The 18,835-nt window shown below is 40.5% G+C and overlaps 2 pseudogenes; both read right to left on the bottom strand.

The window, feature by feature from the left end:
- Positions 1-1,919: 1,919 nt before the first annotated feature.
- LOC106577787 (Down syndrome cell adhesion molecule-like protein 1 homolog) lies at positions 1,920-15,187 on the bottom strand (annotated as a pseudogene).
- Positions 15,126-18,311, bottom strand: LOC106577808 (uncharacterized; annotated as a pseudogene).
- Between the last annotated feature and the right edge of the window lie 524 nt (positions 18,312-18,835).

The raw sequence follows: 18,835 nt of genomic DNA, 5'->3' as shown, positions 1-18,835 counted from the left end.
TGGAGAAGAGAGGAGGGAGGAAAATATAGAGAGGAGGGAGTGAAAGGATGCCAGGTCCGCAGGGAGGTGAGTTTTCCTCCATTTCCGCTCGGCTGCCCACAGCCCTGTTCTGTGAGCTCGCAATGAGTCGTCGAGCCACGGAGCAGGAGGGGAGGACCGAGCCGGCCTGGAGGATAGGGGACATAGAGAGTCAAAGGATGCAGAAAGGGAGGAAAGGAGGGTTGAGGAGGCAGAATCAGGAGATAGGTTGGAGAAGGTTTGAGCAGAGGGAAGAGATGATAGGATGGAAGAGGAGATAGTAGCGGGAGAGAGAGAGCGAAGATTGCAACGCCGCAATACCATCCGAGTAGGGGCAGAGTGAGAAGTGTTGGATGAGAGCGAGAGGGAAAAGGATACAAGGTAGTGGTCGGAGACTTGGAGGGGAGTTGCAATGAGATTAGTGGAAGAACATCATCTAGTAAAGATGAGGTCAAGCGTATTGCCTGCCTTGTGAGTAGGGGGGGAAGGTGAGAGGGTGAGGTCAAAAGAGGAGAGGAGTGGAAAGAAGGAGGCAGAGAGGAATGAGTCAAAGGTAAACGTGGGGAGGTTAAAGTCACCCAGAACTGTGAGAGGTGAGCCATCCTCAGGAAAGGAACTTATCAAGGCGTCAAGCTCATTGATGAACTCTCCAAGGGAACCTGGAGGGCGATGAATGATAAGGATGTTAAGCTTGAAAGGGCTGGTAACTGTGACAGCATGGAATTCAAAGGAGGTGATAGACAGATGGGTCAGGGGAGAAAGAGAGAATGTCCACTTGGGAGAGATGAGGATTCCAGTGCCACCACCCCGCTGGCCAGATGCTCTCGGGGTATGCGAGAACACGTGGGTAGACGAGGAGAGAGCAGTAGGAGTAGCAGTGTTATCTGTGGTAATCCATGTTTCCGTCAGCGCCAAGAAGTCGAGGGACTGGAGAGTAGCATAGGCTGAGATGAACTCTGCCTTGTTGGCCGCAGATCGGCAGTTCCAGAGGCTGCCGGAGACCTGGAACAACACGTGGGTCGTGCGCGCTGGGACCACCAGGTTAGAGTGGCAGCGGCCACGCGGTGTGAAGCGTTTGTATGGCCTGTGCAGAGGGGAGAGAACAGGGATAGACAGACACATAGTTGACAGGCTACAGAAGAGGCTACGCTAATGCAAAGGAGATTGGAATGACAAGTGGACTACACGTCTCGAATGTTCAGAAAGTTAAGCTTACGTAGCAAAAATCTTATTGACTAAAATGACTAAAATGATACAGTACTGCTGGCTGGTGAAGTAGGCTAGCTAGCAGTGGCTGCGTTGTTGACTTTGAAAGTGTAGCTGGCTAGGTAACCTCGATAGTTTCAGTACTACACCTTTATCATGATACAATGGCAACTATGTAGCTAGCTAACATAACACTAATCAAGACGTTCTTTTGTAATGTATTTAGTTTCTACAATGCTGCTCGTCGGTAATAGTTGGCTAGGTTTGGAAAAATGGCGTCGCGGGGGACGAAAATAGCTGGCTAACTAACCTCGAAAATTACTCTAAAATACAAAATTAACGAAATATGATAAAGACAACTATAGCTGAACTATAACTGATCAACCTAAAATAGTAGTTTGGAGAGTTCTATTGTATTGCATTATACTGTATTGTATTCCATTATATTATCAGGGGTATTAGTTGTGTAGTCAGTGTCAAATGTAATACCTGAAATTTCATTATAGAGTTTTGCTGTCAACAATGTAGTTTAATTAAACGCTGAAATGTTGTCTTCCTAACACTTTTCCTGTAATGTTGAGGAGCCCAACAACTCTATTAGGCTGAAAGGAGAGCTGAACAAAGTAGGTTGGTTGTATGGAACAGTTGACCATGAGGACAATATCTGTTTACTGTAACAAAGCATTCATTCCATCTGGTGGATAAAAAAATTTAAGTTTAATAAAAAAGCATGATGCAAAGATATTGTAAAAGTACAGATCATTAGAAGCGAACATGTATATGTGACATTCATATAGAAAATATATTATTCTATCATCTGAATGACAGAAATAATGAATCAATGATAATACATTTCAGTACATTTACAACCCAACAATTCAATACACAATACAAAGCAGATAGAATTACTGTAGCTGTTTATAAGATCTATCATCATTACACCATATCATTTATTTAAGCTGTTACAGTAATACACAATACAAAGCAGATAGAATTACTGTAGCTGTTTATAAGATCTATCATCATTACACCATATCATTTATTTAAGCTTTTACAGTAATACACACGGTTAAATGTAATATATTGGTTGTATTTATCTGGTAAATTAAAATAACATACAAATCCTTAATGTACAAGGTGTTATTGTGTGTGTGTGTGTGTCCCTCACAGAAAAAACACATGAGAATGTAAAGTGAAATCACGTTTTCACATGTGCAGTTTCTGTCATCACATGTTGCTTCATATGTTGTCACATGTTATCACACTAACTTCACATAAGATCACGTTATCACATTAACTTAACATAAGATCACATGTGATCACATTATCCTAACATAAGATCACAAGTGCTTTTGGAATACTGCACATGTTCACTTGTAAAAATGAATGTGTTTTTTCTGTATTTGTGTGTTCGTGGGCATGTGTGTGTGTACGTGCGCGTTTTTATTTGTGTGTGTGTGTGAGCATGCCTGCATGTGTGTGTGCTTGCGTGCGTTGAGCATGCATAACCCATGTTCCCAGATTGATCCTGCTTCTCCTCTGATGGTGTGTCCCTCCATCTCCCTCAAGGACCTGTAACATATCACCACACAAAGTTATTTATCCCTCCATCTCCCTCAAGACCTGTAACATATCACCACACAAAGTTATTTATCCCTCCATCTCCCTCAAGGACCTGTAACATATCACCACACAAAGTTATTTATCCCTCCATCTCCCTCAAAGACCTGTAACATATCACCACACAATGATATTTATCCCTCCATCTCCCTCAAGGACCTGTAACATATCACCACACAAAGTTATTTATCCCTCCATCTCCCTCAAGGACCTGTAACATATCACCACACAAAGTTATTTATCCCTCCATCTCCTTCAAGGACCTGTAACATTTCACCACACAAAATTATTTATCCCTCCATCTCCTTCAAGGACCTGTAACATATCACCACACAAAGTTATTTATCCCTCCATCTCCCTCAAAGACCTGTAACATATCACCACACAAAGTTATTTATCCCTCCATCTCCCTCAAAGACCTGTAACATATCACCACACAAAGTTATTTATCCCTCAAGGACCTGTAACATATCACCACTCAAAGTTATTTATCCCTCCATCTCCCTCAAGGACCTGTAACATATCACCACACAAAGTTATTTATCCCTCCATCTCCTTCAAGGACCTGTAACATATCACCACACAATGTTATTTATCCCTCCATCTCCCTCAAAGACCTGTAACATATCAACACACAAAGTTATTTATCCCTCCATCTCCCTCAAGGACCTGTAACATATCACCACACAAAGTTATTTATCCCTCCATCTCCCTCAAGGACCTGTAACATATCACCACACAAAGTTATTTATCCCTCCATCTCCCTCAAGGACCTGTAACATATCACCACACACAGTTATTTATCCCTCCATCTCCCTCAAGGACCTGTAACATATCACCACACAATGTTATTTATCCCTCCATCTCCCTCAAGGACCTGTAACATATCACCACACAAAGTTATTTATCCCTCAAGGACCTGTAACATATCACCACACAAAGTTATTTATCCCTCCATCTCACTCAAGGACCTGTAACATATCACCACACACAGTTATTTATCCCTCCATCTCAATCAAGGACCTGTAACATATCACCACACAAAGTTATTTATCCCTCCATCTCCCTCAAGGACCTGTAACATATCACCACACAAAGTTATTTATCCCTCCATCTCTCTCAAGGACCTGTAACATTTCACCACACAAAGTTATTTATCCCTCCATCTCCTTCAAGGACCTGTAACATTTCACCACACAAAGTTATTTATCCCTCCATCTCCTTCAAGGACCTGTAACATATCACCACACAAAGTTATTTATCCCTCCATCTCCCTCAAGGACCTGTAACATATCACCACACAAAGTTATTTATCCCTCCATCTCCCTCAAAGACCTGTAACATATCACCACACAAAGTTATTTATCCCTCAAGGACCTGTAACATATCACCACTCAAAGTTATTTATCCCTCCATCTCCCTCAAGGACCTGTAACATATCACCACACAAAGTTATTTATCCCTCCATCTCCTTCAAGGACCTGTAACATATCACCACACAATGTTATTTATCCCTCCATCTCCCTCAAAGACCTGTAACATATCAACACACAAAGTTATTTATCCCTCCATCTCCCTCAAGGACCTATAACATATCACCACACAAAGTTATTTATCCCTCCATCTCCCTCAAAGACCTGTAACATATCACCACACAAAGTTATTTATCCCTCCATCTCCCTCAAGGACCTGTAACATATCACCACACACAGTTGTTTATCCCTCCATCTCCCTCAAGGACCTGTAACATATCACCACACAATGTTATTTATCCCTCCATCTCCCTCAAGGACCTGTAACATATCACCACACAAAGTTATTTATCCCTCAAGGACCTGTAACATATCACCACACAAAGTTATTTATCCCTCCATCTCCCTCAAGGACCTGTAACATATCACCACACACAGTTATTTATCCCTCCATCTCAATCAAGGACCTGTAACATATCACCACACAAAGTTATTTATCCCTCCATCTCCCTCAAGGACCTGTAACATATCACCACACAAAGTTATTTATCCCTCCATCTCTCTCAAGGACCTGTAACATTTCACCACACAAAGTTATTTATCCCTCCATCTCCTTCAAGGACCTGTAACATTTCACCACACAAAGTTATTTATCCCTCCATCTCCTTCAAGGACCTGTAACATATCACCACACAAAGTTATTTATCCCTCCATCTCCCTCAAGGACCTGTAACATATCACCACACAAAGTTATTTATCCCTCCATCTCCCTCAAAGACCTGTAACATATCACCACACAAAGTTATTTATCCCTCAAGGACCTGTAACATATCACCACACACTGTTATTTATCCCTCCATCTACCTCAAGGACCTGTAACATATCACCACACAAAGTTATTTATCCCTCCATCTCCCTCAAGGACCTGTAACATATCACCACACAAAGTTATTTATCCCTCCATCTCCCTCAAGGACCTGTAACATTTCACCACACAAAGTTATTTATCCCTCCATCTCCTTCAAGGACCTGTAACATATCAACACACAACATGTTTTAGTGGATGCAGTCAAACAAAGTCCTAAGAATAAAACAGAGATATACTGTATCTATTGACAGTATATCTCTATGATATGAGCATTAGTTCCATATTAGTAATACCCTGATAAACCATGTATTAGAAACATGTTGTTTTACTACATCCTCTGTTGTTCAGCCAATGTTGTATTACTTTCATGTGCAAACTTCAAAGAAAAACATCAGTAATTTAAAGATCCAATGCAGCCATTTTCATCTCAATATCAAATCATTTCTGGGTAACAATTAAGTACCAACCTGTGATTGTTTTCAATTAAAATGGTCAAAAATAAACAAAAAGCTTCTTTGGAAAGGGTCATTTCTAAAGCAAGAATTTTCTAGGACTCTCTGGAAGTGGTCTGAGTGGGGAGGGGAAAACTGAAAATTAGCTGTTATTGGCAGAGCTGTTCGGAACTCTTTCTTATTGGTGTTTAACACATTTTGGACATGGTGATGTCACCATGGAAGGCCAAACCTCCATCCCACCAAAACAGGTGGAAATTTCTATTGGTCTTTTCAAAACAGCTCTTAAACTAAAAGGGCATTATCATAAACTAAATGGGCCTATCGCGTGAACACGTGACTTTTGAGGCACTGGAAGGGATGATGCTGCTCGAGACATGAGGAGAACTGAGACGGACATTATAGTTGTTGAACTTACAACTTTTCCATTTGAAGGGATTATGGATTGCATTTAGCAAAGAGACTGTTGTTCAATTTCACTTACCTCTTACAAGTGTACAGAAAGTCTTGTTAAATATCTATAGAATTTACCTGAATTGACCTCTGCTGTGTGGAGAACTTTGTCACGGTAGCTTACCTTGTCAGATCAGGAGCTGTTTTGCTGCTTGCTAGGTCCAACAGTGTCAGTGACTGAGTTTTAAGAGTACACTCTCTGTACTCGGGGTTATATCTTTATTCCTATATTGTAATTGATTGTGTGGTATTTGTGTAACTGCAAATGTTTGAATCAAAATATATTCACGTTAAATTGCATTCTGTGTGTGTTTGTATTTTCAATGAGTCATTAATTTTGTAGTGTCAGAAACATTCTGAAAACAGTAATATAAGCCTTTATGTATCTATTAGTAATATCCCTAGCCTCTTGTTTCCTCTAGTGGGTGAATATCATAAAGGTTTATACACTGAGATGTACTTTTCACCATTATTCCCTTGCTGATCTATCCAAGTCTATGGTGAGAGGGTTACATATTAGTATCAATAGCATCTTACCTGGGGTTGTGTCTGACTTCAGTTGAGAATAGACTGAATCTGCCTCTGGTGGGGTTGTTGTTTCTGTAGGGAGTGAGGACAAAATACATAGATATTCAATATGGGGTCAGAGGTGTGAGGTTCTGATAGGGGGAATATGGAGGGAGGGATGTCCAGTATTACCTCTCTTCTTCTTGGCTTTGGTCTTCTTTTGGAGGTCAACCTCAGCATAGGTCACATCAACAGGTCCAGCTGCTGCTGACAATGGACATTTCCAGTCAATAAATAAAGAAATTAGCTTATTGCATATTCTGCCTCTTCCAAAAAAATCTCAAATTGTGAATTTATTGACTAACTGCCAACTTGTAGAATGGGTCTTACCTGTGACTTTCCCTGTCTGCACCTCAGAGTAGACTGGACTTTCTTTTGGATCAGCTGGCTTTTCTAAGGAGTAGGAAGATGGGCTGAAGTTTTGTAGATTTGGTTTTATTTTCAAATATGTAAATGTTGCAACTTTCATACACTGCACATTATTAATTGATGTCACAGTTGAAAGTCACCTTTCTTTTTCTTGTCCAACTTTTTGAGTTGAATCTGGGCGTATGTCACATGACTTGGTCCTGCAGCAGCATCTGAAACAGACAGGTAATACACTAATATCTCTACTTAGGACTCTATTCAGTCTGTATTGATGAAGGGTTACAGATTGACTGACAGAAATGTAAAGGTCATTTCTGATTGAGCCGACATATACAGCGTTTACCTTGAATGTCGTCTCCACTAATGTGGGAACATTGCCTTTAAATTTAAATCACACTGAAACGCTGAACTTCCACGATACGGACTGAATACAGCCCTTAGACTTAGTGTGTTAGTCATATTAAACACATGAAGAACAGTAGCAGTAACTATACTGTATTCATATTAAACACATGAAGAACAGCAGCAGTAACTCTATACTGTATTCATATTAAACACATGAAGAATAGCAGCAGTAACTCTATTCTGTAGTCATATTAAACACATGAAGAACAGCAGCAGTAACTCTATACTGTATTCATATTAAACACATGAAGAACAGCAGCAGTAACTCTATACTGTATTCATATTAAACACATGAAGAACAGCAGCAGTAACTCTATACTGTAGTCATATTAAACACATGGAGAACCGCAGCAGTAACTCTATACTGTATTCATATTAAACACATGAAGAACAGCAGCAGTAACTCTATACTGTATTCATATTAAACACATGAAGAACAGCAGCAGTAACTCTATACTGTATTCATATTAAACACATGAAGAACAGCAGCAGTAACTCTATACTGTATTCATATTAAACACATGAAGAACAGCAGCAGTAACTCTATACTGTATTCATATTAAACACATGAAGAACAGCAGCAGTAACTCTATTCTGTATTCATATTAAACACATGAAGAACAGCAGCAGTAACTCTATACTGTATTCATATTAAACACATGAAGAACAGCAGCAGTAACTCTATACTGTATTCATATTAAACACATGAAGAACAGCAGCAGTAACTCTATACTGTATTCATATTAAACACATGAAGAACAGCAGCAGTAACTCTATACTGTATTCATATTAAACACATGAAGAACAGCAGCAGTACTCTATACTGTATTCATATTAAACACGTGAAGAACAGCAGCAGTAACTCTATACTGTATTCATATTAAACACATGAAGAACAGCAGCAGTAACTCTATACTGTATTCATATTAAACACATGAAGGACAGCAGCAGTAACTCTATACTGTATTCATATTAAACACATGAAGAACAGCAGCAGTAACTCTATACTGTATTCATATTAAACGTAACATACACAATACAGTACCATTAACATTGTTGTCTGAGGGATTGATCGTATCATAGATGTGAGCACCACCTGTTGGTCAAAGTAGAGAGAGACAGGTTGGTTAGGTTGGTTATCCCTCAGCTTGTCGAGGGACAGAGAGTACAGTAACATGTTGATAATAAAGTGGATGTTCATGAGTTAGTGTATGAGGTTACATAGAGAGGAGTGGTAGAGGTCTGGGTTGAGAAACCGACCATGCTGCAGAAGTGTATGCCCAGCATCAGGAGCCTGGCCCTGGGTAGATCCTTGGTCCTGTTGGGGGTCCTGGTTGGTGCTCTGGTGCTGGGGGTTCCTAGAGGGAGAGATATACTCATGAAGAACTAAGACGATATGTTACTGAATTATCATAGTTGAGACAGGTGTACTCACAAGAATATTCTGTTAAAACAGGAACCTGTAATGAGAAATGCATACGATTATATCGGGTCATTGCTGTTTTGAACTATTGTAATTACACATTTTTCTAACTAAACATGAACTAAAACGTTTAATGATTAATAATAAAATCTCACCTTTGGTGTTTTTAAATCTCCACAGCAGGACCAGGAGAATGACCAGTAGAACACCAGCAACAACCAGACCCACAACCACTCCTACTAGGACTGATGTAGAGGATCCAGGAGATACGACTGGAGAGAGAACAGCACAACACCATCAGCCTCTGAACAAAAATATAAATTCAACATGCAACAATTTCAATGTTTTTACTGAGTTACAGTTCATATAAGTACATCAGTCAATTGAAAAAAAATATTAGGCTCTAATCTATGGATTTTACATGACTGGGCAGGGGTGCAGCCATGGGTTGGCCTGGGAGGGCATAGGCCCACCTACTGGGGAGCCAGGCCCAGTCAATCAGAATGAGTTTTCCCCCTGAAAAGTGCTATTAAATACAGAAATCCCCCCCCCCTCAGATTACCGGATGTGGAGGTCCTGGGCTGGCGTGGTTACACTTGGTCTGTGGTTGTGAGGTTATAACCTGTGTAATGATCATGCTGTTTTATCAGCTTCTTGATAAGCCACACCTGTCAGGTGGATGGATTATCTTGGCAAAGGAGAAATGCTCACTAACAGGGATGTAAACACATTTCTTCACTAAATTTGAGAGAAATAGGCTTTTTGTGCATATGGAACATTTCTGGGATCTTTTATTTCAGCTCATTAAACATGGGACCAACACTTTACATGTTGCGTTTATATTTTAGTCAAATAGGTGTATAGACCAGCCTGTATCTTTTGATAATTTAGTTGAGAGGTCATATTTTCTATGGGAATACAAATCCAAACGTATGTTAACATCAACACTAAAATAACTATCACACAGATGAGGAAAAGGTAACTTGAGATCATAATAGTTTTCTCACCTCTCACTGTCATCCAGCTCTCTGGTGATTCTCCCTTGTCAGGGGATTTGCATTTGTAGAATCCTTCATCTGACTTGGATACTGCAGGGATGGTCATCTCTCCTGTGGTCTCATTCTTGATGAGTACTCCATCTTTGTAGAAATCAGCCTTGATGTTTGAGCTGGTTGTCCAGTATTTGCAGGTCAGAGTCACAGAGTCTCCATCAGTCAGGGGATGGACAGGGCTCTCCAGGATCACAACACCAGCTGTTTAACATAATATATAAATAATACTGTAAATCTGAATACTGGAGTCATCACCCTCAAAATATTATGATCTTGTATTTTATAAGAGATGCAATTCAGTTACAGAATTGAACAACATATCATACATTGAAATGTTGTTGTTTTTTGTGTGTGAATGTCGTACAATAGACGTACCATCCACTGTGATGTTGACAGCATTACTGTACTCTCCTGATCCAGACTCACACCAGAACACTCCACTGGACCATGTGTATGTGTTGCTGATGGTACATGTGGACCCTGTTATTGATCCCCAGTTAGAGACACACCCTGACTCTACTCCCCTCTCTGTGTATCTCATCAGTCTCCATCCAGTAGAGTTCCCCTTCTCCTCACAGCTCAGTGAGAGAGACTTTAATGTAAAGTGTTGAGTTGTGTTGGGACTTATTGTGAGATACACTGAAGGCTGCAGATCTGAAACAAAGAGAGACAGAGTCAAACCTTAGTTAAATAATATATATTATACACATGAGGGGGACTTAAATATGTTTCAATGCAGTTAGTTACCTCCTGACCAGAGAAACTGAGGTTCACTGTAGAGTGTGTCATAGACTGGGTCTCCTCTCCCAGCTCTACACACATATCCTCCTGTGTGACCAGCAGGACTCAGGGTGTAGAAGCTCTCTGTAGTTCCAGTACTACTGTCAGATAGGGTCTCTACAGAGTATGATGAGTCAGATAGAGAGAGTAACCCAGCTCTGTAGGGAACAGTCCTGTACCAGGAGAACCTCCAGCCTGTAGACGTCTTGTCAACTTCACAGCTCAGAGTCTCCAGGGTTCAGCCACTGAGGAGAGACACTCAGGACAGGTTGGGGTTTACCTGTTAAGAAGGAAAGGCAGGTTTCAAACTTTTAATATAAAAACATTTTCTAGACAACCATCATGACACATGTAGGTTTAAATAGACTTACCAGACACATTCAGTTGTACAGCATCACTGGTATTGGAGAGCTTGTTTCCCTTCACACCCTCACAGGTATATGAACCACTGTTAGACCTGTAGACAGGACTGATTCTGTACTCAGGCTTTGTGTTAAAGGGGATCACTAACTGACTATTCTTATACCATCTGTAGTTCCAGTCAGGGTCTCCTCCTCCCTGTATGTCACATCTCATAGTGACAGTCTCTCCACGGAATATCTGGGTCCAGTTGGGTTGAAGGGTCAGAACAGCAACAGGTCTCTCTGCACAGACAGAACACAGACAACTAACTGAACAAAGTTGCACAATTATACATGTATTTATTTATTAATAGTTCTACTCATGAATATAGCTTCAAGTTAGCTACAGTTGTTGGGATACAGTAAGCAGACAAAATATTATACCCTAAATTACCTTTCTATCAATGTAAAATAGCATCTTATTTATCATTACACCGTTTTAGACTCACCAGTAACATGTATCTGGACTGGGTCACTGTACAGGGTGTAGTAGACTGGGTCTCCTCTCCCAGCTCTGCACCAGTACTGTCCTCCATCAGGGACACTGACCCAGCTGAGTGTGTAGGAGTATCCAGAGGTTGTGGTTACTGGTGTAGAGTCTGGTCTGTGTCTGTACCAGTAAAACTTCCATCCAGAAAACTCTACAGTACAGCTCAGTGTCAAACTGTCTCCTGTGAATACGTCCTCCTTGTCTGAAGTCAGTGTAGTCGACGGCTGATAATCTGTTGGTATTGCAATAGGTTTGAGTGTAAAGATCCAGTGTCCTGATACAGTACGACAAGTTAGTGATGGAGCGTCAATAGTGAACTCACCAGTGACTCTGATGGGGAGGAAAGCACTGAGTTGAGACCTCTGAGGCTGACCTGTCCTCCCCCCAACACATCTGTACTGACCAGCCTGGTTAGACAGAGTAGTGATGGTTTGACCAGGCGTACTGGAATTGAGGTTGTTGCCTATAAACCAGCTGTACGTCCAGTCTGTGTACATTGATATGTCACACTGCATGCTGACTGTCTCTCCAGAGTAGAGGAGACCCTGAGGAGAGATACTCACTGAGGCCGTGGACAGAGCTGTAGAAACACAGTTAAATATTAAGACATATGTAGTCAGAGAACCAATCTTTCCAGATGATGATCTTACTTCAGTAGGTAATACAGTAACTAAATATTAACACACTGACAATGTCTATTTGATTGACTCAATATAAATAGTGTTTGACACACAAGAGAGACACAACAAAGTAACTCACCATTCACAGTGAGGGTAATAACATTACTTGGTTGTGAAGATGTGGGTCTGGATCTTCTCTCTCCCTGACACCAGTAGAGACCCTGGTCAGACTCAGCAGCTCTACTGATGGTGAGGGTGTCTCCTGTTATAGTGTGTCTGACAGACTGGGATACTACATTATCATTCCTGTCTTTGTACCACTGATAGTTCCAGATACTGTCAGACTCTACTGAACACGTCAGAGTAACTGTCTCTCCAGGGAACACAGGGTTTGGCTCTACAGTCAGTGTAGGTTCAGGCAGAGCTGAGTAAATTCAGAGCAGAATATTAAAACATCTGCATATATGCTTGGTGATTGAAAATAATTGACCTGTTGCTGTAAAGTTTTGATAAAATATATTTTCCGTAGGGTGTATGTTGACTCGATTTATTTAGAATTTACAGTATGCATGTCTGTATTCAGTAAGATTAACCCACATTGGCTCAGACTTGAGAATGTCAAGATTGAAAATAGCTCACCAGTGACGATGATGGGGAGAGACGAGCTGAGATTTGACCACTGGGGCCGCATTGTCCTTGTCCCCCAACACTGGTACTGACCAGCTTGGTCAGGGAGAGAGATGGTGATGGTTTCACTGGTCTGACTGGAAAGCTGTTGGCTGTTTATGTACCAGTGGTATGTCCAGTCTGTGTAGTCTGGTATGTCACACTGCAGAGTGACTGTATCTCCAGAGTAGAGGAGACCCTGAGGAGAGATTCTCACTGAGGCCGTGGGCAGAGCTGTTGAAAGACAATGCAGTTAGTTGTTGATTCATACATAAGATGAGAACAGTTATTGTGGAATCTTGCTACCATGGTACTGATTCAAAAAGGTTATCATTGGGAATAAATGCATTTGGAGTTTGTACATAAGGCCTCTTTTTACTCTTTGTCAATGATTTAGTCTCAAGCTCACCAGTGAGCTGGATAGAGAGGGCTCTGCTGAGTTGAGACTTCTGGGGCTGATCTCTCCTGGTCCCCCAACACTGGTACTGACCAGCATGGTCAGGGAGAGAGATGGTGAGGGTTTTATCATGTGTACTGTAACCTGGTTGGTTGTTTATGTACCAGTAGTACATCCAGTCTGTGTAGTCTGGTATGTCACACTGAAGAGTGACTGTATCTCCAGAGTAGAGGAGACCCTGAGGAGAGACACTCACTGAGGCTCTGGGCAGAGCTGTGGAAACACAAACAAAATATATGCAATATACACTGCGTGTACAAAACATGATGAACTTTCCATGACATAGACTGACCAGGTAAATCAGGTAAATCCATCCATGTCACCTGTTAAATCCACTTCAATCAGTGTAGATGAAGGAGAGAAGACAAGTTAAAGAAGGATTCTTAATCCTTCAGACAATTGAGACATGGATTGTGTATGTGTGCCATTCAGAGGGTGAATGGGTGAGACAAAAGATTGAAGTGCCTTTGAATGAGGTATGGTAGCAGGTGCCAGGAGCACCGGTTTGCGCCAAGAACTTCAACGCTCCTGGGGTTTTCACACTCAACAGATTCACGTGTGTATCAAGAATGGTCCACCACTCTAAGGACATCCAGCCAACTTGACACACCTATGGGAAGCATTGGAATCGACATGGGGCAGTATCCCTGTTGAACACTTTTGACACCTCATAAAGTCCATGCCCTGACGAATTGAGACTCTTTCGAGGGCAAAAAGTGGACGGTTGCAACTCAATATTAGAAAGGTGTTCTTAATGTTTTTTTACACTCACTGTAAATTATTATAGTTACCCATGGAGAGGTTTACATGATTAGTTAGACTTACCAGAAATGGTCAATTGTTCAGCATCACTGTTTCAGAGCGCTTGATTCCCTTCACACCCTTACAGGTATATGAACCACTGTTAGACATGTAGACAGGACGGATTCTGTACTCTTGGTTTGTATTGGAGTAGACTAACTTCCTGTTATTATACCACTCATACTGCCAGTCAGAATCTCCTCCCCCCTGTATGTTACATCTCATAGTGACAGTATCTCCTCTGAATATCTGGGTCCAGTTAGGTTGGAGGGTGGATTTTCACATGACAAAATTGCCACATTTTTTCCAACTTAAAGGAAAGGTTCACCCATTTTGAATGTTATAATGTTTTTGTGCATCTCTAAATGATGTTCTATTGATTCCCTGGGTCTTTTCATGTTTTCATTTGTATCTGAGTTGTTGGAGTTCAAACAGACAGAAATACAACTGGTATGACGTATCATACTGGCTCCAATACAGGCTTTAGTCTACCTGCATAAACACAACCATCATAACACAATTACCTATCAGTCAAGTAAAACATGTACATAAACTATGTTTCATACCTCTTTACAGATCATACATACACAACTGAATCACCTTTTCTCATAACATTAATGAACGTGAGGAAGGAAAAGCAGAGACAAAGATGATGAAACATAAAGAGACGGAGGTTTGATCAAATAAATGAATATCTACCATCATCTTCACCACAGTGTCCACAGTAGATGAGGATACTCAGCACTTCAACAAAGACAAAGAAAGTCATTACAGTACAGAAGTAATACAGAAGTGTATACTACTATAGTAATAGAGTAGTAATATTAATATTAGTGCATTGTGCTCATAGACAAACACACAAACACTAATACAACGTCAGTACTTACAGAGCAGCACACAGAGCAATGTGTTGTCCATTCTGTCCCACTGACAAGTGACTTTCTCTACAACTACAGTTCTTCTGACAAACCCCTCTACTTCCTATATGATGACAGTCTGTTTAGATCACACCTCTTCACCGTCACACAGAAAACAGAGAGAAAATTATTGAGAAACGTACAAAGAAAAAAAAAGAGTAGCGGTTGATGGCGTGTTAAATATCTGACCAACTTCTTCTTATGGTTGGCTACATGACCTCACACTGGTTACTTCCTCATTATTGGATTAAGGGAGAATGGAAGGAGAAAAGAGATCTGAGATGAGATCAGAACTTGTGGTTTGATATCAGTATGTGCAGATGTTAGTTCATTTTTACACCCACCATGCACAGATAGATGCCTCCCCTCAAACCTTTGCTATGGTGACTACTGGTATCCCAGCTAGCCTCAGCTTCAGCTATCCCCTCCATACACACATACACTATTTCTATAGGAGGAGCATGTGTCAGAACCACAGTCAGCTAGCTGACTCTTCTCAGGGGTTTGGTGGTTGACTTGTTCATTAGTCAGATGATTCTGAGGGACACTTTTAGTTAGATACTGTCTACATAGATATGTCTTTGTTATTGTGTTGTTTATGGTTGTGTTTCAATTTGTTTGTTTATGTGATGTGTGTCAGTGTGTCAATTGTTCATTTATTGTGAACACGTGTGTGTGTGTGTGTGTTTTGTTGAATATTGCACATAATATAAACATTTAGTTATTGTATCAGTTTTTTGTGTTTTGTGTTCAAATGAAAACAATTATGTGTTCCTCATTTGCATAAATACACCAGGTATATTAGTAAATATGACTCAAGTAACATAAAGTGGAGGAACATGGCTGCCACCAGTAAACACTTGCTCTGTCTACCCTACCTGCACTCATCTGCGTTGTCTGGACTGCCTCTTTAATTATTGTTGTTGTCAAGTTCACTTCATAATTCAACAAGTGTGTCAATAGCAGGATCCCCTCAGATAAAAAATCAACAGGCTTGTCTCTATATTACACCTATCTATACATACTTTACATTGTTTGTGAGGTCAGACATACTATCACTATAATGTGATCAACTGGGCATTTTCCAATATGGATAAATAATCAGGTACATTTTTAAGGTTTTAGTCTAAGCTGCATTAAGCACCAATTTCTGTTCAACAAAGGGTTTCGGCAAAGCAAAAAAGTCAAATTGTAGCTCTGAAAGAGCCTTGTCAACAGAAGGGGCAACAGAATATACAACAGTACTGTCCAAATATAAATGGAGGTTACAATTTCTTACAGACAATATAGAAACTAACATGGTCATTGGTCACATAGCAACAACATAACCCCTCAGTCTACTGGGTCTGCCCTCTTATTCCTTCCTCTCTCTATCTCATCATAATAGTACAGACATGGAACACTTCTGTATGGGTTCATATCAGTAGAAGACAATCTGAATGTGGTTTACAGTAGACTGACTGCACTGTGGTGCATAGAGATTTTGTTAGAGAGTGTTGCTTTGCATAATTATAAATGAATAGGAATTTTCAAGTAGCAAATGCATTGTTTCAACTCGGCAATACAGACAGTAAAATGAATATGTCCTTACATCAAATGTTATTTAAAATCAATACAATGATGTAGGAAATGATCACTTTTTATTTTATATATGAAAATTAATACAAAATACAACCTACCTTCTCCATTACACTTACATAGTGGAACACTCATCTGGCTCCTATAACAACTACTGTAAAAATACAACAATTAATAGACTTACATAGACAGTATATATGTATATAGAAATATGCATTCATTTAGTTAATAACAAACTATACATGTTCCAAATTAGTTATAATAGGTTCGGCCAATCAAATATAACCAAGCCACTCCTCAGTAAAAGGCATATGACAGCCCGCTTGGAGTTTGCCATAAGGCACCTAAAGGACTCTCAGACCATGAGAAACAAGGTTCTCTGGTCTGATGAAACCAAGATTGAACTCTTTGTCCTGAAAGGCAAGCGTCACGTCTGGAGGAAACCTGCCACCATCCATACGGTGACTTGGATACTGCAGGGATGGTCATCTCTCCTGTGGTCTCATTCTTGATGAGTACTCCATCTTTGTAGAAATCAGTCTTGATGTTTGAGCTGGTTGTCCAGGATTTGCAGCACAGAGTCACAGTGTCTCCTTCAGTCAGGGGATGGACAGGGCTCTCCAGGATCACATCACCATCTGTTTAACATAATATATAAATAATACTGTAAATCTGCATACTGGAGTCATCACCCTCAAAATATTATGATCTTGTATTTTATAAGAGATACAATTCAGTTACAGAATTGAACATCCTATCATGCATACAGTATGCAAAACATGTTAGTTGCAATAAACATAACATCCAAGGTGATGTTGACAGCATTACTGTACTCTCCTGATCCAGACTCACACCAGAACACTCCACTGTCCCATGTGTACGTACGTGTAGCTGATGGTACATGTGGACCCTGTTATTGATCCCCAGTTAGAGACACACCCTGACTCTACTCCTCTCTCTGTGTATCTCATCAGTCTCCATCCAGTAGAGTTCCCCTTCTCCTCACAGCTCAGTGAGAGAGACTTTGATCTAAAGTGTTGGGTTGTGTTGGGACTTATTCTGAGAGACACTGAAGGCTGCAGATCTGAAACAAAGAGACAGAGTCAAACCTTCAGTGAGATAATGATATATATTACATGCCCGAGTGGGAACTTAAATATGATTCAATGCAGTTAGTTACCTCCTGACCAGAGAAACTGAGGTTCACTGTAGAGTGTATGATAGACTGGGTCTCCTCTCCCAGCTCTACACACATATCCTCCTGTGGGAGTAGCACCAGCAGGGATCAGAGTGTAGGAGTCTTCAGTAGTCCCATTGTCAGATAGGGGCTCTACAGAGTAAGACTTGTCTGATAGGGAGGGTAACCCAGCTCTGTAGGGAACAGTCCTGTACCAGAAGAACCTCCAGCCTGTAGAAGTCTTGTCAACTTCACAGCTCAGAGTCACTGAGTCTCCAGGGTTCAGCCACTGAGGAGAGACACTCAGGACAGGTTGTGGCTGATCTGTCATTAGGCAGTTGACAGGTTAAAAACTTCTAATCTAAGAAAATATTCTAGTTGCCCATGGAGATGTTTACATCATTCGATAGACTTACCAGACAAAGTCAGTTGTACAGCATCACTGTTATTGGAGATCTTGTTTCCCTTTACACCCACACAGTTATATGATCCACTGTTAGACATGTAGACAGGACTGATTCTGTACTCAGGCTTTGTGTTAAAGGGGATCACTAACTGACTATTCTTATACCATCTGTAGTTCCAGTCAGAGTCTCCTCCCCCCTGTATGTCACTCACTGTCGCTTTGGAAAGAGCTGTGAGAGAAGAGAATCAAATGAATCAGATGATGTGAACATTATTTGATACACATGATGTCGATTCATTTCCAACAGTTTAGCTGTTTTTGTAGAGTTTTGATTAAAGTACATTTTAGGTGTACATACAGTTGCAGCCAAATATATTGGCACCCTTGCACTTTTCTTAAATAATTCCCTATTTCTTCTAAAATAAGTTGATATTTACTGTCAGTATAGCTGGGCAGGGCTGAGAAAAAATAGATTTGCAGATTAGACACATGCTATACATTACTTAAACTGGATACGAGTAGCTATTTGAAATTACTCTTTAAAGAAAAGTTATCTGAGAATTTGTCATGTTCAGTTAGTGAACCATTTGTGTTGTTGTATCGGGTTAGAGTGATGAAATGCAGAAAGCACTTAAAC

The sequence above is a fragment of the Salmo salar genome, chromosome ssa18 (genome assembly GCF_905237065.1).
Source record: "Salmo salar chromosome ssa18, Ssal_v3.1, whole genome shotgun sequence".
NCBI classification, from domain to species: domain Eukaryota; kingdom Metazoa; phylum Chordata; class Actinopteri; order Salmoniformes; family Salmonidae; genus Salmo; species Salmo salar.
Note: the sequence above shows the minus strand (reverse complement) of the source record. Positions and strands in the feature narration are given on the sequence as shown.